Consider the following 23,965-nt stretch of genomic DNA (forward strand, 5'->3'; position numbering starts at 1 on the left):
TTACAGATGTCATAGAATAGTACATCTAGTCTAACATGCTTAAAGATAGCGGGTATGACACTTCATCTAGTTCCTCCTCTATTAAACTAGGAACTTATTAAACCATGAACATGATTTAGACTTTCCTAAGCTGATGGATTGGGTCAACCACAACCTCATTAAGTTCAACAAAGACAAATCTGAAGCTCTAGGATGGAATGACCCCATGTGCCTGTACAGGCTGGGCACTGACTGGCTAGTGAACAGCTCTGCAGGGAAAAGCTTGGGATTCCTGCTGGACAACAGGTTGAACGTGAGTCAGCAGTTGCAGTGAGGAAGGCCAGCTGAACATTGAAATGTGTTATCAAAAGCATAGCCAGCATCTCTCTGTGATCTCAGAGGAAATAATGATTCCCCTCTATTCGGTGCTCAGTCACTTCTGGAGTGCTGTGCCCAGTTTTGGGCCTCCCTGTGCAAGACAGATACCAGCTAACTGGAGCGAGTTCAATGGAGAGCAACTAAAATGCTTGGGGGCTGGAGCACATGAAGTACCAGGAAAGGCTGGGGGTGCTGGGCTTGTTCGGCCTGAAGTAGAGAAGGTTTGTGGGAGATCTAATTGCAGTTCTCCTCTACCAAATGGAAAGGAAGAGGAGTCACAGAGAAGACAGAGTCAGTTTCTGCAGAGGTGCACGGTGAAAGGAAAAGAAACAATAAGCACAAGCTGCTATAAGAGAAATTCTCACCAGACGGAAAGACCATACTTCCACCTGTCCCTCTACCCCAGGAGTGGTGCAGCACTTGAACAGGTGCCCAGAGATGCTGTGGGATCTCCATGCTGGGAAATACTCAATTTCAACTGGACACAGTACTGAGCAAGCTGCTCTAGCTTTGAAATCGATCCTGTTGTTAACAGTGGGTTGGAATAGAGACTTCTAGAGGTCCTTTCCAACCTGACTCTTTCTAGGAGTACTTAGGAAGTTACTAAGAACTTGGAAGAGGATGGTGTCTTACAGAAACAGCTCAGAGTATTAACAGATGTGGCATCACAATGTCCCAGCAGAGCTCTGGCAGAGGCTGTGACTTGGTCTCCTAGGACATGAGGAAACAGTTGTTAGGACACTGCCACATAGCACAATATATTGCTCTTTGAGCTGGCCATAACAGATTATCAGTACAAAATGGCTGTGCATTTCCTAACCTTTCTAACATAACTTGATTTGATCAATCATGTGAAGTCCCATGTGCAAGGCAGGCTGCCTTCTACAGGATGGACAGATGGAGCAGACAGAACAGAAAATAGAAGAAAAGCTATCGAACTATAGATAGAAAAGTAGAACAAGGAATGCTTTTGTAATTAATGAGGCATTATTCATGTGACTACATGGAGGGGGAGGAGGTGTAAGTATGTCCTACATGCAAGGATGTGACTTCATGCCCCCATTAGCAGTGACCAGTACAATACATCACATGAGACCTGCTCCAACGGTACAAGCCTATTCCCCTCTTTCCTATTCAGTCTGTCCCTGGCAGTGATCTCCAGGACTGTGCCAATGTCAGCCAGGCCATCTCTAGTTAGATATAATCATCCCATTAAAAAAATACTGAGAAAGAGCAAAGTCATCCATGTGAAGAACAGGATATAAATGCAGATATTTCTTTTGCAGTAAAACTACTAAGTCATGTCTTCCCAGCCTGAAAACTCAATTGTTTGCACATGAAATTGGAGAGAAGAGGATATTTACTCTACTTGATCCCTTTGGTTCCCTACTTAAAAAATTAAGAGCTTTGATCTGAAGTTAGTGAAAAAGAAGCATAATCTGTTTTATACAGATGTACCCAGGAGACTTTTCAAATAGCACTTTTTTTTACTTGTATTTTTTTCATTGAAGGGAAGGAAAGAAGGCAAGGAAACTTAGCAAAAAAAAGACCTTTTTTCAAGCTGACATGCACAGCGATTTTTCTGTCTGACTCTTTAACAGAGACTGCATGAGGAGATATCAGTCCCTTGACTCCAGAGTTTACTCTTGTCCATGCAGATTCGATTCCCCATCTTACGGTTGGAAAATGCATGTGTTAGAGAAAAGGACTTCTGTGATTAGGGTGGTAAGTGGAGTGGTTGCAGACTTTTAAAAGGTCCATTCTATATTACTCCTATATACACTTCTATATGACCAGTGAGTTACCAGAGTTATGTTGAGAGGCTTTTGAAAAATCATAGAAGTGTTGACTGGAGGGTGCCTCTGGAAATCTCTAGTCTGTCCTCCTGCAAGGGCAAAATGCCAGCCAACACTAGGTCACATCAGTCATGGCTTTGCCTGTCTGAATCTTGAAGACCTCCAAAGATGGAATTTCTGTGACACAGGAGCCCTTGAAAATTATACCGTCATCTGTGTTAACTCACAATAGGTAGTGTGGAGTGGCTTTGAAGGAATCCACGACTCAAGAAGCTAATGTGCCTACAACTGCAGAAATAAAGATTAATTGGCTTGTTGCTTTTAAAATGAATTAGCATATTTGACTTTAATAGTTTAAGCCAGATCTATATTTGGCACCTATACTTCTAGAAAAGATTAAAAGGCTTTTGTTCCACTGATCCTTAGGATAATCAGGCCTCAAATTGGAGATCAGGACATGCAGAATTGGTTAGGGGAGTTAATTGTTGTTTAGAAACTGCGTGGCTCAGATTTTTTCCTGTCTTTTGAAAGCCCTAAAACCTAACTGTTTTGCCTGAAAATGTGAATATTCCACTATGGATGCATTGTTTCAAGAAAAAGGCTTGGGGCCTTGGTCTCCCATCGTGTTTCCAGGTGATGGTTTTGGGAAGCCTAAGAAGCAGGAGAGTCAGGTACTGTTCTTTATTAGTTTCTGTATGTTTGCACAGACCACAAAGCAATTCACTGCTGCACAGGCCTCTAAGCAGCTACCATTTTATGGCGTGATTCAGGGCCATAGCTTAGAATCACAGAGCGATTTGGGTTAGGAGGGATTTCTGGAGGTCAGTAGTCCAACTTGCTGCTCAAAGAAGGATCAACTCTGAAGTCAGACCAGGTTGTGCAGAACTCTGTCAGGTTGGGTCTTGAAAACCTTTAAGGACAGAGACTGCACAACATCTCTGGGCAACCTGCCCTTATGCTTTGTGTATATTGCTGTGAATTTTTTCCCACCCTTAACATCCAGTAAGAACCATTTATGACCATTACCTATTGCTTTGTAGCTGGGAACCTAAGACCCTTGCTCCTTATTCTCAGTATTAGCCTGTCAGGAATTGGAAGGTGACTCTAAGGCATCTCCAAAGCTTTATCTTCTTCAGCATAATCAAGCTCCATTCCCTCAGCCTCTTCTCACAGGACAAATTCTCTAGCCCCTGGATAATCTTGGTGTCCCTCCACTGAAGTCATCCCAGTTTGTCCATATCTTTCTTGCACTGAAGGATCCAAACCTGCAAACAGTATTCCAGATGAGGTCTCATGAGCACCTAGTAAAGGAAATAATTATTTTCCTCTGTCTATTGGCTGTGATCCTGTTAATACATCATAGTATGGTTTTAGCCTTCATCATGGCCATGATGTGCTGCCAATTTCTGTTTAGTTCACTAGGACCTCTAGTTCCTTTTCAAAGCCAGTTAGACCTTAGAAGGTAGTTAGTTCATCTCAGGTGCAAGATTTGTGCATTTGTTAAGTCAAATTTCTTGAGATTCCTGTAGGCACTTCCTCCAGCCTGTCTAGGTCCCTCTGAATGGCAGTTGTGCTCTTGAGTGTAACAACAGTATCCCCAGCTTGGTATCATTTGCAGACTTTATGAGGGTGCACTCTGTGTCCTCTTGCACATCTTTGATGAAGACATTGAACACAACCGAACAGGGCTATGGACTAGAATAGACTCCTGCAACACTCCACTTGTAACCGGCCCCCAGGTAGAGTACAAACCATTAACAAATACCCTTTTGATCCAAACAATACACCCAGTCTTTCACCTAGCTAATTGTCTGCCCATGTAGACTGTAACTTCCCAACTTGGATACAAGAATGTTGTGGGAGAACATGTTGAAAGCTTTGCTAAAGTCAAGATGATAAACAACATCCACAGCCTTCCCCTCACTGTATATTTAGTCTTTTCACCACAGAACCTAATCAGGTTGTTCAGGTTTGATTTATCCTTGGTAAATCCATGTTGATTTTTCCCAGTGACCTTCTTCTCCTTCATAAGCCCAGAAATGGCTTCCAACAGGTCCTGCTCCTAGATTTTCCCAGGGACTGGTGGGAGGCTGATTTGTAGGGCACTGCATAGTCCTTCTTGCTCTTTTTGAAGGTAAGTGTGTGCAATATTTGCCTTTCCTCAGCCACCAGGAAAATCCCAGTCTGCCTTTCAGACATGATGAAACTATTCCCACTATGACATCATTCAGCTTCCTCAGCACCTTCAGATCCACCCAGTCTGGTCCCAGGGACTTCTGTGGGTTGAGACTTCTCAATAGGTCCATGACTTGTGTCTCTGTGACCTGTCTCTCCATGCGCAAAGGCCTGAAAGAGCTTGTTGGTGAAGACCAAGACAAAGAAGGCATACTGTATCTCAGCAGCTGTGAGGCTTGGGGTGGAGGCACCAGGTATTATGAAGATGAGGACAGGCAGAGCAAAGAAAAGCAATTTTCTGGACAGGGACTTCATTTCATTCCTTGCAGCTGGACTGAAGCTAATCATATTCCAGCTCTGGACGTAGGCAGTGATACTTCCCCATCAAAAAAGGGCCAAAGAGTAATATTCTCTCATGTTAACAGCAGCTCCATGTCCCCAGGTCCAGCCACTGGCAAGGCTGAGCATGTATGAGGCACACAAGCACACATACATGCACATACACACAGTACACCTGTACACATACACGTCTGGCCACATAAATCAACATGTACAGAAAACACAGCGTGCAGGCAAGCACAAACAGCACCCACAGTCTCATCCTGTCCCCCTCGCTGCCTGTTCAGGATGAAAGCCTGTTAATGGATATTATCTATACATATAAATATATGTATACACACACAATATGGATCCCTTCAGTAGCTGGTCTTAGACACCCAGTCTATCCAGGAGCTAGCCCCTGGACTCCCAAGTCTTCCCAGTTGCGGGCACCTGGGTCATGTTAACCCTGAGGCGTGCAGCCTCACTCTAGTCCTGTAGAATCCCAAAATATTCTTCCTAGCATCCTGTAATGAGTCCCATACCCACACAGGCAGTAGCACCCCTCCGTCTATAAGACAACTCAGAGTATCTCTTCAGTTGACTTACCTGGTGGGTCTCACTCCCCCAAAATGGGTCTGGTCACTGTTCAGTGGCAGCCCTGGAGAGAGCCAGGTCAGGGTGCTCCAGCGGCTCTGCTCAGGTTACTGGGGTTTCCCCTGACTGCTGTTGTTCCTCTGTGCTCCTTTGTGTTTGTGGAGATGAGCCTTTAATCACACAACCTAAGAAAAAGTTAATGTGATGTTGTAGTACAGACAAACAGCAGAAACAGATCCATTGTGGTTTGGTGTTTTTTTTTCCAAAACAGAGCAAACTTGATCTTTCATTCACATTTAATGCTTCTGCCAAGAAGTCCTCAGCTCTGCATGGATTACGTTTCCTTCCACACCTTGCCCATTATCCCCGTGAGTGTCCCTGAAAGGTGACATACTAGACACAAAGACCACTTATGTGGTAGACTTGGGCATGGCATTGAAGTAGGAAATATCTCCAAATACTCAAAAGCTCTCCATGGGTCTAGTCAGGGAATTTTGGAGAGGGCAGCTCCTCACAGAGATGTCAGTCCTGTCCCATTTCCAGTTCTGAAGAGCAGCCCCACCTGGGGAGCTTCAGATTCATTACACAAGAGAAATCCGTGTTCCGTGTTGTGGACTTCAGTCTCTTGCTCCTGTGAGTCTGGCATAATACCTGTTAGCAAAAATACAGTCCGTGTACTAGGATGACCCTGTCTACAGGGCAGCAGAGCAACGCATTTTCTGGCCAATTGATTAAAAAAAATAATATTTGCAGGTATTGCCTCCTAATGAACATTAATCTATTTTTAAAAGAGTCCCTGAAATAGCTATTTATCTTTTAGGTGATTTTTATGTTTCATCTAAAAGGATGGATAATCATGGCTAAAACATTTTGACTGGATTTTCTATATGTTCAAATATATGAGTACAGCATCTGTTTCACATATCCTTGACATCCTGTCTGGGTCATCCTTTTATTTTTGTGTCTCCCCCATGATACCCAGGAGTCCTATTCTGTTTCCATGGAGAAAACACAGAGGTTTTGCTTTGGACTTAAATGAAGTCAAAAATTGAGTTCTTCAAGTTTTTGTCCTACTCCTACTGCTTGTTTTATTAATTAGGCAAAACAGCAAGGAACTGCTGCTTAGAAATGTACATCTGTGTTTTGTCATGTAGAAAAAAAATCTGGATATCACTGTGTATGTCTAATCATCATAGTAAGTGTTAACATTAATAATGCAATTGAATGAGCTTTCCTATCAATTCAGCTGAGCACATTATATATAAAGCCCAGATTTCCCTCCCACACCACTACAAATGAATGTTCCTTCCCTTCTCAGACTTGGTCAAGAAAATTACTTCAGGAATAGAAATGAATTATATAAGGCTGTACCCTGTCCATCCGACAATCTTACATCTTCCCAGTAGGCACAGTACTAACTTTATCCCAGCAGAGCGCTCGGGCTAATATGAGTCATCTGATAACCTCCTCATTGTGCATTGACCTCAACCTTGGACCAAAATAAACGTAAATTAAATTACAAACCTGTACTTGGTACTCTCACACTCTCTTTAGTGTCTCTGAAGCTCTGAGAAGTGTGGCAGACTTGGAGGCTTCGTTTTCTTTCCAGACGGTTGTTGTGAAATGGGAGCCAAGTCTCAGAATATATTGTTGCCTTTGTCCTTTAAAGAGCCTATGGGCCTGATCCTGTTTTCACCACCTTCAGCATTTATGCTGCTCTGTTCATTTCAGGTGAATTACTTCTGAGTGACGCTGGTATAAATGCGAGCACGTGTCCTCTGTCATATTGGATAAACATTGCATCTTTCTCAGAAGGCAGGACCTTGCTTCTAATATCTAATTTCTCGACTTTTCCCTCTGATTGCATTAATGGATGGGAAGGATTTCTGCAGTTTTATAGTATTTTACCATTCTTTCTGCCTGAAAGAAGCCTGCAAGTTGGGGATCTCCAGGAGGAGAATAGGGCATTTAGAGGGGATGTGGGACAGGCTTTTTGAGATAGGCTCTTCTCTGAAACAAATTCACTTTGAAGGCACAAATCTCTATCTGCCCGCACCCCTCCAGCTAGTGGTCCCTTAGCTGAATGCTGCATCCAAGAATGGCCAGCTGAGATGCCCTCTATGTGACAAGAGAGTGAAGGCACCTTGCTGCACATGGATATGGGTTTATTAGAGCATTGGACTGAGGCAAAGATAATCTCAGCTCTGGAGTTCCCTCTCCCACTGACATGCTTTGTGTCCTTGGGCCCTCAGCTTGTTGGGTCTTTTCCCCGTCTACAAAAAGGGGACCATCACTAAGGTTGGCCTGTTCCAAAGCCACATGCTTTATAGAGAAACATCTGGTTTTTGGTAGTTCGTCTGGAGAAAATAGCAATGGGCCTAACTTACACATAGCGTTGAATATCCCTGCACCAAAAATAGAACTGTTCATCTTCTAAAGCCATGATTTAAAGCCCACTGAACTGTTTTCTGTGAGTAAATGATAGAACAAATCTACCTCATACTGTGGAGCATTCCAGTCCTGATTTCTCTTGAAATAAATATTTGAAACTTCACAGCGAAAAGCAGATGTGAAGTCATGTTATTCTACAGACTGTCTCTGAACTGCTTGTTTTAAGGTAAGCCTTCCACCCTTCACTGTTCTTGCTGTGTGTTGGTCGTTTGCTCTCCAATGTCTGAAACCACTTAAAGCAGGAAAGTAATCCATGAAAAGAGAATAGTGAAAGCAACGCTTTTTAACGTGCATTTTCAGATACATTGTGCAAAAACTCTCTAAATGATTCAAACCCCTCTTATTCCATAAATTTACAAGAATACAAATTTCTGTGACCAGTGAATAATTCTGTAAGAACGAACAGCCCTGCAACCAAACACATGCATGTAAATGTGCATACATGCACCTAAGGATCTGTACAAACCCTACAGTTATTTGGCTTTAATAACTACTCACATATCTGGACAGAGTAAAGGTGAATCTGACAGCAGTTCTAAAGGTGAGTCAAGAAGTTCGGGTGGAAGACATTACTGACACATGGACTAATTATTATTTCTAAAAAGACCCTTCAAAAATAAGGACTTGCAGACAGTTCCAGCAAACTTTCAATACCGAATCTGACCTGACTGAATACAATAGAGAGAGAAAAGATGGTTACGAGCTGAGAAAGAGCCTACTCACTTAATTTGTTCCCAAACTGCCCCAAAATGAAAGGATTCTTTCACATGAAGCACTCAGGCTCAATACACCTTTTGTTTTACATGAAGCCTGAGGTATTCACCTGCTGTCAGTTTACTGGTGAAGTGTTTTACCTCCTTTATAACTTGATCAGAAGATCTTTGTACTTGGCAGAAAGTTCCCTTTAATGCCAGTCAGGTTGCAATGATTTGTGCATCTCAGTTTTGAAAAAAAGGACTAATGATTCAGAAGTGCATTAATTTTAAATGTCTAAAGTCAGGTGCCTTGACAAATGTGATCCTGTCAAGTGCTAAGAACCTGTTATGAAAAAGCAGACTTCCTTTTTTCATCATGTAACAAGAATACACAAATGCAGATGTTCCTTGTGGAAATGTACTAATGAGCTCGTGTGTAAGTTCAGTCTTCTCTGGAAGCAACTTTTTTTGCATCTGGGGTAAGAATTTGAACTTGAGACCAAGTGTAGGGCCTCTGTAATAAGCATAGAAGGAAAAATGTATCTGCTTTATTTTTTTTTTTTTTCCCCCGTGGAGACATCGGCATGCTTCCTAAGAAATCAATGAGATGTTTTGGTAACGTGTAGTACCTGGAAGTCCTTATGGAATTCCACAGTGTGGTTCTGCTTTTGCAGTTAATGGTAATAGCTTGGGAACGGCAGAGAAAGAAATGCATTTCATGATGATCCTTACTTTTTCTTCCTCACCCGTTTATCTGCATTGCGATATTAGCCTGTGCCTCCCATTTTGTGTGCAGTACACCCATCACTATGATTTTGGAGGACATAAATGCTGACCCTCAGAAGTGTTTAGGTTTTCAGTAACCTTACTATGATTTTTACTTGTTACCCCTGAAAAGAACAGTTGCTCTGACTGGGCTCTGCAGAAAACCCCCTGCCAGGCTTTAAATAACTATCATCTAGTTTATATTTTTAATTTAAATTTGAGTCTGCTAAAAGTTCCTCGTCTATACGTTTTCACTTCTGATCTAGGATCAAATTCTGCACCTGGGTATCATCTGGGGACTGAGCAGTTTTCCCCACTTTTCTGTGGGTCTCTTGGACCTCAGTTACCCTCATGTTGGCTCGCAGTAATCCTGATGGCTGCAGTCAAATTTCTGCATGTTTACCGAGGGATAATCAATAACACTCTGGGTTCAGAAACTGAGTGATTCTTTACTGGAGCCTCCTTCACTTGTCTTCCTGTGAATTAAAAAATGGAGATCAGACATCCCTTCTTTCAAACAATGGAGATGGTAGTCCTTCTTTATTTACGAGGATTTGGAAATTTCATTTTAACCAGGGCTGACTGTGAATCTTCTGTGAGAATGGTTTTCCAATGGAAAATGCATGTTTTCAGACACAGAGACTTTATGGGGAGAAAGCTTTTTATTTCCCCCTCTCTCCCCTGGGATGACTGGAGGAAGGGATCCTTGGTTATCTGCTCACAAGATTCTAACTTCAGAGGAACAGTGAAACTCAGGAGCACATGTCAAGTGGGGATGCACAGCAACTACCTCCCTGCCCGCCCCACTCAGCGGCATCTCTGGAAGCCAGGCACTGGAAAAGGGGAGAAGCAGAAAGACACAGGACTTTGTTGCTCAGCCTTATGGTTCCTATAAAGACCTACTGTCAAATTCTCTTTCTCCTTAGAAGCAGTCAGGGAAAATGGGGGAAGAAATAAATGCATAGATAAGGCACCAAACCCCTTAATGGCATGCATCTGGTAAGTCAGAATTTCCTCCCTTGTATTTCTGATGCAGAGAACTAAGAAAAAGTGGAAGACAGGCACATGGTGTTCTTTCATGTTATCATTTGGTCAGCTGTAAGAGGTCAGATGAATTCATCTGACATGAGGCAGGAGTACTCTGTGCAGCTTGATATTGCTTTGTTGCTACAGTGTTCTGCATCAGTCAGATCCATCTGCAATTTTCCGCAAAACTCAGAAATAAACAGCAGACGAGACATCTTCTCGCAGCAGCATACAGCATGGCCATGGATATCTCTGAATCTATCAGTATAAGCTGGATAGGCTCACATGTAGTTGAAGGAATGCTGGAAGCAAATCCATTTAATGATTTTTCAGTAGCACTGACGTCCTTCTAATAATACAGGCAGAGGAATGAATCTCAGGTTAGTGTTGCCCGTAGAAGATGTCAAGGAGACTGGAGTAGGAGAACTGCTGTTTCAGAACATGTACTTGCTTTACCTTGCAGAAACATCTGCCAAGAAGGCCCTCTGGATTGGAAAGCAGTCTGATCCTTACAATGTTCACCTGGGATGTGGGTACTCCTGCTTGGTAAAGAGCACTGGTCGGCTACAGAAAAACAAATCTGTGCAAAAGCCCTCCTCAGAAGGCTTGGGAAATCTTTTGCTTGTTTAACCTTCCTTGTACATTGTTTGGGGAGCATACACCAAGCATTTTACTGGGCTAGAATGGTCCATACAGCCTGGGCATCAGATGTTGCAAATACCTTGGCATCTTTCTTTGCAGAATTATTGGTTACGTTGAGCTTACAAAAATAGATGGGATCCTTAAGGCTCCATTCCAATAGCTGGCTCTGATGACAGCTCAAAATGCCTTACAAAATGAAATACAGTTAATGTTATTTCTGTCCTGAGATAATCTATGGGCTTTTAAAAATTATTCTTAAATATTAATAGCAATGTCTCTACAAAAGATCTAAAGTCCAGAATTCCACATTTACCAGTCATTCAGTCAAACCATTCCTCACATTAGGTGCTATTTATGTGAAAAAGACTAAAGGAGAGCTTCTCAATTGGGTAAAAACCTGCAGGATTATGATCACTATCGTTATGTGAAATGGTTCCCTTGGGAAAAATCCTAGAGAATGTGCTTCTGAGAAACTACTGGATATTAGAGGGGGTTGGTTTGTTTTTAAAGGCCTGGAATACTTCCTCTATTTTTACATGTCTGGCAATTAATCTGGCTGCTTTAGGGATGCTTAAGCTCTTCATATAATCAAGTGAGGTTGCTTATTTTTCATTCAACGTCAAGATGTCAACAATAGTTTTGACTACATAGACCTGTCAGTTCGGTTACATTTACTTAATTGACAGTGTTAGTCTGATGAAGTCTTGTTTGCAAATACTTAGTTCTCAGGGTTTGGCTGGCCTATTGCACAGACAGGATACAACAGAAAAGGGTCAGGAGATTATATTTTTGTAAAGAAAGCCTCCTTCCTAAAAATCAGGGGCTACTCAATCCAGGGGCTACTCAATCCAGAGTTCTAGAAAGGGTCAGTATATGATGACGTGTACAAGCAGAAACTGAAATTTCTGTTTTTTTCAGGACTGTGAAACTAAAACATGTCAGTAGCTTAATCGTGCAAATTCAAAACCAGTCTCCATGACAAATTTAAGGCTTCTCTTAATTTTTTAACAAATAATTTAGGGATTTTCCCACAGGAGATAATTGACTCCAGTGAGAGCAACATCAGAAAGAAACTCCATTCTGAACTGCAGTGACTGGAGTTTGAAACCTTGCTGAAAATCTATGGGAGAGGCATTATGCATTTTTCATAGAAACCAATAAAATATTAATTCCTTTTAGTGACTTAGATTAGCACTATAAAAAAAGTATCAGAACTGAGGCAAAAGAAATGCATTATTTAACCACAGCCTCTTCATTACATGTTATTAAAAAGATGTTTGATATTTTGAGAGGAAAAAGACTTTTATAGTTCTGTTTATTAGAGTAAAAAATTAAAATCTCTTCAGTCTTGTGAGAGAGAACAGAGGCTGTAAGATGTCCCCCCTCCTTTCTTTCCCCATCTTCTAAAGAACCAAGCATCAACATTATAATTAAGGGATTTTTTTTGACACCTTTATGGGCACACCCCCTGTGCTGGAACAGCATTTTACAAGACTGCTCATCAGAAAAATCCTCAGCAGAGTTAGAGCCTAGCTCCACAAACACCGACATGCTGGGCTCCCTCTGTGCAGCCCCAAAGAGGTTAGTGGGATTCCACCAGCCGAGGAAAGTTGCTCCCATGCCTGCCCCTACAACAGTACCTAAGTTACTATATAAGGCTTCTCATGAGTACAAGATTGTGTAATATTTGTTTGTTACAATCATAATCCATTGGGTGTTGACATCTTCACAGCAAGCTGTGACCCAGCAAGGATATACAAGGTTAACTGTATGTGTGTCTCATTAAACTCAGAAGGGTGATTCAGGAAGGTCCCTGCTGTACTTTGCAGGAAGCTTTTTTGCCCCTGTTCAGGGGTTTTTAAAAGAAGAGTGGTGCTGCTGTTATTCCTCCTCACGAGTGCTGAAGCTTGGTTTGGCAGCCATTAGGAAACTGTTGGATATAAGTGGATAAGACAGCTCTAATAGGACAGATGTCATGGAAAGTGTGTGATTCATTGCTTTGAGCTGTACACGGAGCTCAAATACTTGGTTTAATTTGGTGTTAGGTGCCAAACTACATGTCTATAGTTTGACACCAGGGCTAGAAGAGATCACTTTTTTTCCTTCGCTCTTGCGGATCCTGAAACTCTTCCTCCCCTTTTGAGGAGCCTTTCCTGAATCTCTCAGGTTGATCACATTCCAGTTAGATATCAGTGATGTTGACATGCTCTGCAAGGAGCAGCTGGAGCTTGGAAAATATACCCTTTCCTTAGAACTCCTTACCTACTCTCTAGGAAGTTATCCCAGATCTGCTTCCCAGATTAATACACAAGGCTTTAAACTGCATCTAATGCTTAAAGTTGTGATTCTGCCAAGCTCCAAATCTTGAAAAAAACTAAAATTGGAGGACCCATATCAGAAAGATGTGCAGTATAGCTCTCTATTTCCATTGCTGTTTAACACATTTTTCAAGATTCATTAAGTTGTAGCACAGTGGAGGTATATATAGCGAGGAAAGTGTAGTGGTTTTATTTCCTATATAATGTGCATTTAAGCACGAGGGAACACTATTGCTGATAAAACAAGGTAGGCAACATCCACTGCTTTCTCCTCCTCCTGTGAACCAGTCTTTTCATCATAAAAGGGAATAAAGTTGGTCAGATATGATTTGCCTTCGATAAATTCATGCTAGCTTCTCCCAATCACCTTCTCATCCTTCTTCTGGCTGGAAATGGCTTCAAGTAGGATTTGCTCTATAACCTTCCCAGAGATGGCAGTGAGGTGGACTGGCCTGCACCTACCTGAATCCCCTTTCTTGAAAATGGGTTACTTGCCTTTCAGACAACAGGAATCTCTCCCTGGGCACCATGACCTTTGAATATGATAGAAATTGGTCTTTGAATGACATTGGCAGGCTCTGTCAGAACCATAAAAAGCATCCTGACTGATCCCATATACCTGTGTAATGTCTAGTTGGCTTAAGTGCTCCCTAACTCCATCTTCCTCTGTTGTGAATAATGCTTCACTACCACATACTCTGTTATTTGGTTCACAGTCCTCAGAGGCCTGAGGTCCAACTTTGCTGGTAAAAACTATTGCAAAAAAAAAAAGCAATGAATACCTCAGTCTTTTTCTTGTCCTTCGTCCCTACACCCCCTGTTTCATTGAGCAATGTGATCATTTATCTATTAGCCTTCCTTTTTCTTCCTGTTTACTTATGGAGCCAATTCCGATTGCCCTGAAATCTGATTCAGACTGAAAGCTTGTGGTTCTCCAGTGGTTTCCAGAAAGCCCGGGAGTGAACAGAGATGATTTTGCATGGGTAATTCCTATCAGACATTTCATCCTCACCTTATCAGTGGCCCTTATGGTTTTTATTCAGCTTCTCTGAAATGCCTCACCGATCTTCAGCAGTTTTCATCCAGCAGAAGAGACGGTTCATGTTACAAGGCTGATGTTTACATCTGTTTCTTATTGCTTCATATTCAAAGATCATCTTTCTGTTCTAGTGGTCAAGAGGAAGGGAAGTTATTTCTATTTTTTATAGCAATTAAGATTGGAGGACTGTGTGAATGGAATTAGTTTGTGTACTGGTTTTTGTACATCAAGTTCCTCTGTTGGGTTTTAATTTGGTTTAGTGTTTATTTGGTCTATATTCAATGAAAAAAGTCCTAAAATATTGTCACCAAGCACAATGATCATACTACTGTTATCTTAGAAGAGTCAGGTAAAGCCCTGTACACTTCAACTAGAGGGCTTCTTGTTGATCTTAAGACTGTTCAAATAGCATTTTTTCATGTTGGTTGTCTACCTCAGGGATAATTTGCTTGTTTGTTTTTATTTGGAAAGCTTCTGCTAAAACAAAACAAAGGAAAAAAAAATATTTGGCTGCCTCTGAAACGAAGTTGGCGGAAAATGTTTGCTTTGCCTGTCAAAAATTATTACACTCATTTTGCTGCAAAACTCTACTACTTTTCGAGCAGAGATGGAAAATTTGGCAGGGAGGTTGTTCTGATGTCATGATGTGCTTTTTACCATCCTTGAGGAAATTAGCTCAAATATATTCCTTTAATATGTATTTCCTTAGAGACTTGTCAGAGATTTGCCACCAAAATCCCTGAGGATTTCTTTGCACCGAGAAGACCAGATGTTTCCACATCGGTGGGAGGAGCTGTACTGGCTTGACCGAGACCTTGCTGCTCCTGTCTGTGCAGTATGGATGGGATAACAGGTGGCAGACCTGAGAGGTATTTCTCCAGGGCTCTCCATGCCCACAGACAGGACACTGGGGAAGTGAGAAGATGCATGTGTCAGGTGCAGAAGTGCATGGAGTGGGATGAAGCGAGAGGCAGCCTGAGATGAAAGAAGGAACGCAGTGCTGCCAGCTTGGACTTCACAGGCAGTGACATGACCCCTTTTTGGCCAGATAAGCTCTAGAAGTCTCATCATTTCCATTCCAGGGGTGAACAGAAATCCCTATGAAGGGCAGTTAGAAGTTACAGAAAGGCCAAATTCTTTCCTTCCACTTCACAGGTGGGATTGGGATGGACAGGGAGAGCAAGCAGAAAGAGTCGTGTGGCTCCAGGGAGTATTGCTTTCTGCTTTCCCTCTTGTCATTCTACTGCCTACACTGATCCTAGCAAGGCCTAGTGAGAAAAATGGAAAGGTGACCTTTATAGAGACCCTCCACTCGAAGAGAGGATAGTGAAGATGCCTTACAGGTCAGGGCAGATGTGGGGCTGAGAGACACAGTATTTACATGTACAGAGGGATTATCAGTCAATAGGATGAGGATAGGCAGATGTGCTGTTTGGGGGACAAATGAGTTGTATGGAATCATGATGTGGGGAAGATCTTTGCGCAGATGAGATATTCCTCACAGCACTGTGTATGTGTGTGTGTGTGGGGACATGGGATGGGGCCTTGCCCTGGGGATAGTGAGATCCCTTCACATCAGAACTATACAAATCTCACTAAAATCTTTCTTTATCTCTCTCTCAATAGTGGCATGCAGTGGTGGCATAAAATAAAGGAGGTGACATGTTACAATACAGACAACACTTAACAACCTGTTATAACTTGTAACAAGTAACAAATGTAAATGTAACAAGTTTCTGCAACTGTTTGGTTTTTTTTTTCCCTTTTTCAAATAGTATTTAAACAGGCTGCATGTGCATGTGTCTGTAGAGATGCCCTTAGTGCAAATACCGCTGGCTGACCCCAGGCTCTCAGAGATGCTATAGGTGCTAAGGGATGCTATAAGTGGCCACCACCTCCAGTGGCTCCAGGACCCAGCAATTCCTTCTGCCCCAACACTGGAGCCCAGCCCCATGTGCCCAGAGACCCAGGAGTCTCCGATCAGGACAATGGATGTGGCTGATGCTTTTCCATTTGCAGGTCGAACCAGTAGCGAGGCTGTGTGTATGCCAGAGACACAAGCTCATGGCTGGCTACACAGACTGCCACAGACAAGATGCTGCCTTCAACAACACCCACATGTAACTCTACCAGGACTCACAGAAAACATAACTCTAGGCAGATAAGTCCCCTCCAGCTGCTCAGCATTGAAGTTCACTAGTGAAGGCACACATGGCGCTCTCTAGGTTCAAAAGCACACTCAATGCACACTCATGGATATTCTGAGTACCAGCCCCATGGGTCCCCTACTCACCAGCTAGTCCAGCTTTGTGGAAGACACAAGCACTCTCCCACCAGCACCTGGCACAGGGACTGTGACCCACAGTCCTCCGCCAGTCACCAGTGCTGAGCCCCTCACTCCCCCTGCCCCTCAAGCAGCTGCGCTCGGGACACACACACTGGTCCTGACCCAGGGGCTGGGCTGAGGCCCTCACCTGCCCCAGCACCTGGCACCACTGCCTGGGGTCCTGCACACCCTCTGACCCCAGAGCTGGCACCAGTTACTGGCGCCTTGTCCTTGCAGCACTGACACACATGGGGCAGGGAGTGAGATTGCAGTGAAGGGAGAGTTTAATGAGAAGCCAGGACAGACTACAGTGATCAGGGGCAGGGCTGGGTCAGACAAATGCTTACACACCATCAGGAGCTGCTCACACACAACCCATCCCTTGTTATACCTTCTCTTCTCTCTTCACATCCCTTCATCTAAAATTTTCTCAACAAGTTTTGCACGGCCCCATTGCCTCCATTATCCTTTATCTATCAGATTTGCATCTCTGTGTGTTTTCCTTTCTTTCTTCCCCTTTATTATTACCTTTGCATTGAAAGGTCCTTGATTTGATTACCTTAATGAAGCAGATGCTTTCTCCTTCCACATACCCTTACACTGGGTACATGGCACTGAGGTGGATCATTAACAGGAGGACTTGGGAGAAAGTTACAGGATCCCTTACAGGGTAACGTCACTTATTTCTCTTTTCGAACATACAGCTACATATTCTCGCTTTGTTAATATTAGCTAGATAATGAATAGCTGACAGTGTTGTTGTTTTGTATGATACAAACCTCCATTGCATTATATGCATGCAAACACAAGGCTAATATAAAATTTTCTGTTGCAAACACAACCAGTTAAAAAGCATTAGAGGTGCCACTGGCAGTATGTGCAATCTGATCTTAGCTGGCACAACTAGCAAGGGCTTCTCTACCCAGGCTAAAATCATTTCCCTCACTATGCATTTGGAAGAACTAGGAGGGCTGTAAATATCATTTGCACACAAATGCAAATGTACTGAATGCCACAGCAGGATTTTAAAGAATTGATTGTCATTTTGGAATAATGTCCTTTTCTTGCATGGGGGGCTCTGTTGAAATATTTGGAATTGGGGAACTGAGCCAAACTTAGATAGAAGGATTAGGAGCAGAATGGACTGGGAAATGAGGAAGGATAAGAACAGTGGACTGAAAGGGCTTGGAGAGGATAGAAGATGGGAACAGGAGGAGCGGACATGGGCAGGAACCAAGGCACATGATGGCAGGATAAGCATTTGGGCCTAGCTCAGTGTCTGGTTTGGCCTAAAACAGAACCAATTTTCCTTTCAGTGATTTTTCCTTTCATCTAAATTTCTTCTAAGTAACTGAACTTTCTGAAACTAACTACATGTTTTGCAGACAGTGTCTCCTTCTAGGACTGATAACACTTGAAGTTTATAGTTATCATAGAATCATAGAATCGTTTTGGTTGGAAAGGACCTTTCAGTTCATCAAGTCCAACCGTTAACCTAGGACTGACAAGCCCACCACTAAACCCTGTCCCTAAGCACCACATCTACCCATCTTTTAAATGCCTCCAGGGATGGCGACTCCACCACTTCCCTGGGGAGCCTGTTCCAATGCTTGATAACCCTTCCGGTGAAGAAATGTTTCCTGATATCCAATTTAAACCTCCCCTGGCAAAACTTGAGGCTGTTTCCTCTTGTCCTATCGTTTGTTACTTGGGGGAAGAGACCAACACCCACCTCGCCACAACCTCCTTTCAGGTACTCACTGAGGTACTAGTAGAAATATTATGCAGAAAGGCTCTTGCTGTACTTATTCTTAGAGAAACCAAGGTCACTGCTAAATTCCTCACTAATTACAAGTAAAAAGCCGTAGAGGGGTCGCATGTCCAGAGAGGAGCAGACAGGACAGGTGACCCAAAACTGACCAACGAAGGTATTCCATCCCATACATGTCATTCTCAGTATAAAGCGGGGGGATCATGAGGGTCTCACCCCTTCTTCTGTGGCTGGTGTCCAAAGAGGACTCTGTCCATTTTTCTGCTGCCCCTGATCCCGATCCGTGCATCCCTGAATCCAGTTCCCATCCGTTGCTGGGCCCAGCCTGGGCCTTCCCAGAGCCTGCCCTGCAGTGCTGGTGGTGATGTGACCGACATCAGGGGAGCTCGACCTTGGTTTTGTATAATTTGTATATATTTGATTATTTCCATTATTATTATTATACTCTTTTCATTATTATAGTTTATTAAAACTGTTTTAATTTTCCAGCCCATAAGTCTCTCTCCCTTTTCTCTTTTCCTTCCCCTTCTGGCGGGGGGAGGAGGGTTAATCGAGAGCATCTGCCACCAGTTTAATAGCCGGCCCAGCTTTAAACTGTGACAGTCAGGGACTGTAGGACAGAAATAAATTAAGGTATGGAAATTGAATGATGGAGCGCAGCAGCAAAAGTGGTTGAATGGAACCAAAAGAGGACAAAGTCCAGGTGAAGGGTGGACAGACGTCTTCAAAGGAGTTGCATCTGATACTGCAGAACCTGAAGTTGGACATAGTGTTTGTACACCTCAGTAATTCTAAGCTGCCTAGCAAATAGCTGCAAAACCCTCCATCTTTTTCTGGTGATGGGTCTGCATACTGTAGTTATCTTCTGTCCCACTTATTCATTTGCTCACACAGCACAGGGTTGTGTTGTGAGCCTAAAAATTATGACCATTTGGCAGGCCAGCATGGTTTTCATCCTGTGATAAACAGAGCCCTGCAGACGCTGGAATACTTCTAGGGGGTCTCTCTATGAAAGGCATCCAAGAAAAAAAAAAGGTTTAAGTGGAAAATACTTAAAGGATTTGGAAATGGAGGTTTAAAAGAGATTTAAAAGTTACTCATCTGTAGGATAAAAGTTTGGGGATCTTATTTTAAATTTTAGTTTTTTGAAAGCTTAAGACAAACATAGCATTAATGGCACTTTAGATTTACAGAGCTAAGTACTTGAAAGCTGGGAAATGCTTGCATGAAAGTTTCTAGTACAAACTGCTTTCCCTTCCCCTTCTCCATTTATTCCAGTATTGTGACACAATTTTTAGTTACACAGTGGTATATTTTTGCCAGTACAAGAACCTGTCCTCATTCAATGCACAGAAAAGATAGTGCTCCAGGAATAGTCCTGGGTGAGACAGTGAATGAGACTGTCATCTTCAGCTTATCAATCACAGAAGTGTAATTCTTCTTCCATCAGCTAATGGTGGCACAAGCATCCTATCCAAAGCACAGTGTAGAGACAGCCTGTGTAGTATTCTGTAAATATGAAAGCATTGGAAACTATACACTGGTTTGTTATGAAATTACAACTGTAATCTTAATGGTACAGGAGACAGTTCATTCAAGTGTGCATGTGTGAACACATGTGTGTGTGTCTTCATTGTGTTATGGCTGATGTTATATCTCTATAACAACATCTCCACTGAGTTTGCTGGCTTCTCTTCAAATGTGTAACTCATGGGGAAAGGAGGGAACTTTATATGGAAGAATGCAAGGAGACAGCAGCTCAGAGAACTGGGATGGATGCTTTCCTATCTCAGAATAGTCAGGGTTGCTTCTGTCTTGGGAAAACTGGGAAGTCTTATCACTGCCCATTGTGGCAATGGTGGAAACTGCAGTGTGATGGATACATGGGTATTGTCAGATGCCTGAATCCTACTCACCCTATTGCCGTCTGATGCTTTGAGATCTGAAATTACACGAATTGATAATTCCTCATATATTTTCTTCCCTCTTACAGCATAATGTGAATATGAAAGACAATGTTTCATTTCCCATATTCAGTGAAGTAATTTCTCTTTCCTAGCATAAGTGTGTCTAGCATTCTGCCAGATGAAGAGAGTAACGTTTCAGACCTACGCATTGACTTGGACTAGAATAAAGAGGCTGAAAGCACTAAAGAATTTTGCCATTAACATTTGATACCATATCAGTTGGCTGCTCTGATGCCTGGAAGACTATTAACAGATAGGTTTGTTCCTGGTTTCTGGTAAGAGAACAAAACAGGAGAACTTCTGTGTCTGAGCGGTATGGCTAACAACTTCAGGGCATATGCTAATTCTGCTTCCCTCTCCTCTTTAGCACTTCCATTTATAGATTTATGACTCTGAGTAAGTAGTGAGGTATGAAGTTGGCTGTAATTGGTATTGTGCATAAACGTAAATGACCATTTCAAATGTGGATACTCTGCCAGCTAGTACATTTTTTTAAATTTCCCTGGCTATTGCTCTTTTTAGACCATCTGGATTTGTTTTATGCGTGGAATATTTTGACTCCTGGGAGATGAATTCTGCCTCAGGGCCTCAAGGCTGTAGGAGGTTATGTTGTACCTCCTAGGCTGCATGTTAAGGTGTTGCTGCATGATTTCAGAGATCCATAGTTCATTGAAGTTGGATGAAGAAAAAAGGATTGTTTGTTTTTCTTCTGATCTTTTCATTTGATATGGGTGAATATTACAAGTGGTCACATGAGCAAAACATCTCTAGCTGTTCTCCTGGTTGCTCACTGTCTCCTTCTAGTTAGCCACCAACTTCAGTGCTTACTGGGCAGGGTCCAGTCCCAATAGGATTTTTGCAAAAGGGATATGAAAAGTACACTGACTTTGATACTGAGGGCCACTGACCTGCAAGTAAGTGAAGAAACTAGTAGGGTCAGAGGAAGGAGATGCTCAATAACTGGGAGAAGTACCTGAATGTGGGAAGCAGGAGACAGGGTAGCACAGGAGTCACAGAGGAGAGAACTGGAAAGTTCAGGAGAAGATGGAGTGACGAGGAAACCCAGAAAGGCAGGAAGTGGATAACAAGTTCTGCATGTGCTAGACTCAAATCTAGATACCCACTTGGGGTATCTCAGTTTTGGAGTGCTTACCTTGAGTTTGGCTTTCCTGAGAAAATGCTACATACCCGTAATTTTGTGGCAGCTGCAGTGCTGAGCACATCAAATCCAGTGAAAGGGCACTAAAGGGAACACAAAGGATGGCAGTGTTACCCAAAATGCTGACCCACATTCAGGGGTGCATAAGACATCCAAAGAACTGTTTGGCTTGTTGAAGCTGCACGGCTGTCATGCAGATTGACAGGTGCCTGTCAGGGCCAGGCTCTGGGGGATGATGTCCCTCCAGCTTCTGGAGTAGGATGAGGGTCCAGAATCAGGCATCCTGCTGTGCTAGAGTCAGCAACAATTTTTCCCATGGATCTATGAAGGGTTTTTTGTGCACCTTGAAATTAGTGCCTGATATAGCGTGGGGGAGGATGTGGTCATCCTAAACTCTTGAACCGTAGCAACATGCCATACCTGAGCTTGGAGATGTTAACACAGCCACCACCTCAAAGAGAAGTTTAGTGGCACCTTTAGGTGGCACTGGTCTTGTGGTGTTGGCTTCAGACCTAGCAGCCAAATCACTCTGCAGGGAGTGTTATGGTATTGCTGTGTGGCTTTCTGGAGTGCTGCTTTGGGGTTTGCCTCTTGCCCTTCCCTGACATCTCCGGATCTCCCTTGCCGTTCCTCTCCAGTTTTGCAAATTGTGTACCATCTCAAGATGCTGGCCCAGCAAGATCTGCACGAGGCTGAACGGTGGCAGCTGGCATTGCCTCTTAATATAGAAGTGAGGGGTGTGGCTGCACAAGGCAGCGTGGTGCAGATCAGTTTGGGAACAGGCTGTGTGCTAAAAAGGGTTTAGTTGCATGTTGCAAAGGCTTATGGGGTTGATACTGAGCCTGAGGAGCAGTGTAAGTACACAGAGGGAAATAAAGTGACTTCCTAAGGGCTTTCAGGAGCAAGCACAGGTGGTACATAGCAGGCTGGGTGCCCACTCAGAGATGGACTGTGGTAGGAGGTGAGCAGAGTGGGTAGACATGGCAGGATGGGACTGCAGCTCATGTGGAGGCACCTCAGCTATCTGTAACACTGTTAGCTCAGGTAATGTGAAGACCAGAGCTGGGGCAGCATGAAATGTCTGCGTGGGCTGGAAAATTGTCCTGCAAACCGTTGCGGAGCTCCACGCTGCCTCTGCTATGCTGCTTGAAGCTTGCTCATTTAAACCCTGTACAGGATGAGCTCAATCACAGCAGTGACTGCAACGTACATGTGCCCTGTATCCTCTTATAAACCTCAGGAGCTTTTCCATCCCTCCCAAAAGCTGTTTTTAAAGGATTTCTCCACAGTTAACCATGTGAATGAATAAATCATAATTATGTTTCAAATAATCAGGTGAATGAATAATTCATTGTAATTATCAAAAAAGGAATCTCAGCAAGAAGCATTTTACTATTACAAAGGTAAACATTGATTCTTTTTTTAAAAAGAAAGGTATATTCTCCAGCAAAGTATTTTTCATTTGATTGCCATACCCTAATTATGAATTGAAATATGAATATGAAAGAAAAATATGCTTCCTTGTGTAAGAGCCATCTTCATATAAATGAAAAAATATGCTTCCTTTTGCAACAGCCATCTTTAATGCTAATGAGTGAGAAAGGAAAAAGGATTAAGCGACATTTAAATCATATTCACCTCCTTCCTGAGGACAGAGCCAAACCAGACAGCCACAGTCAGATGGTCAAAATGTCCAGAGCTTGAAGTAACTGAATATTGCCAGTTAGTTAGAGAGGAATTGGGAGGAGGGGTAGAGGGGTAAATGTTTTCTTCTAGATCTGTGCTGCTAAGAGATAGTGTAGGCTAAGCATATGGCTCGCAGCCAGCAAAGGCATCAGGTACTATGATGATAAAAGCCTGGTTAATAATATTTAGCACTGACAAAGGGCTTTCAAGGGAAAGACTGACTTTTGTCCTGGGAAGGATGGAAGCATCCTCACCTGTTAGCCCCATTTTCGGAGGGAGAAGGTACACTGTCATGAGTTTCTCTACGCTTTCAGATGCCAAGTGTGCCATGGATGGAGCAAGCCACAGGTTTCTAGAGGCAAAAGGGCTGGAAGTCTGATTGACTGCAAAATGCAGTGCTGGCTCCCAGGGAGACTAAGTGCTGACTGTGTGGTGGTAAATAAAAAAATGAGCAAGCTCACCTGTTCGGTACCTGGGAGAAGGGGCAAACTGTCCACCCCAAACGAGAGGAGAGAAACTGTATTTATCTGTGTCTTTCCCCAGTTGCACTGCTCACTATGTGACAGGTTGTCTCCATCTGTGGATGGTCCGATGCCACTGTCGTGCTTGCATCACGGTCTGCGAGCCACAGGCATGGAGTGACTGTCTCAAGGTCAACTACAGCCTGCGGCAGGGAGAGGAACAACACCGAGGTCTCACGGGTCCCACGGGTCCCACGGCTGAGCTCTGAACACCGATCAGAGCTGCTGGTGTTTGACAGTCCGGTCACAGGGCCAGGGCCAGGGGCAGGTTTCCATGGTGGAGGGGTGGGAGAAACGAAGGGCGGGGGCGGTGCCAGCGCTTGGGCAAGCTGTTGCAAAGCGCCTGGCCGGAGAGC

The sequence above is a fragment of the Nyctibius grandis genome, chromosome 5, assembly GCF_013368605.1.
Source record: "Nyctibius grandis isolate bNycGra1 chromosome 5, bNycGra1.pri, whole genome shotgun sequence".
In the NCBI taxonomy this organism is placed as follows: Eukaryota; Metazoa; Chordata; class Aves; order Nyctibiiformes; family Nyctibiidae; genus Nyctibius; species Nyctibius grandis.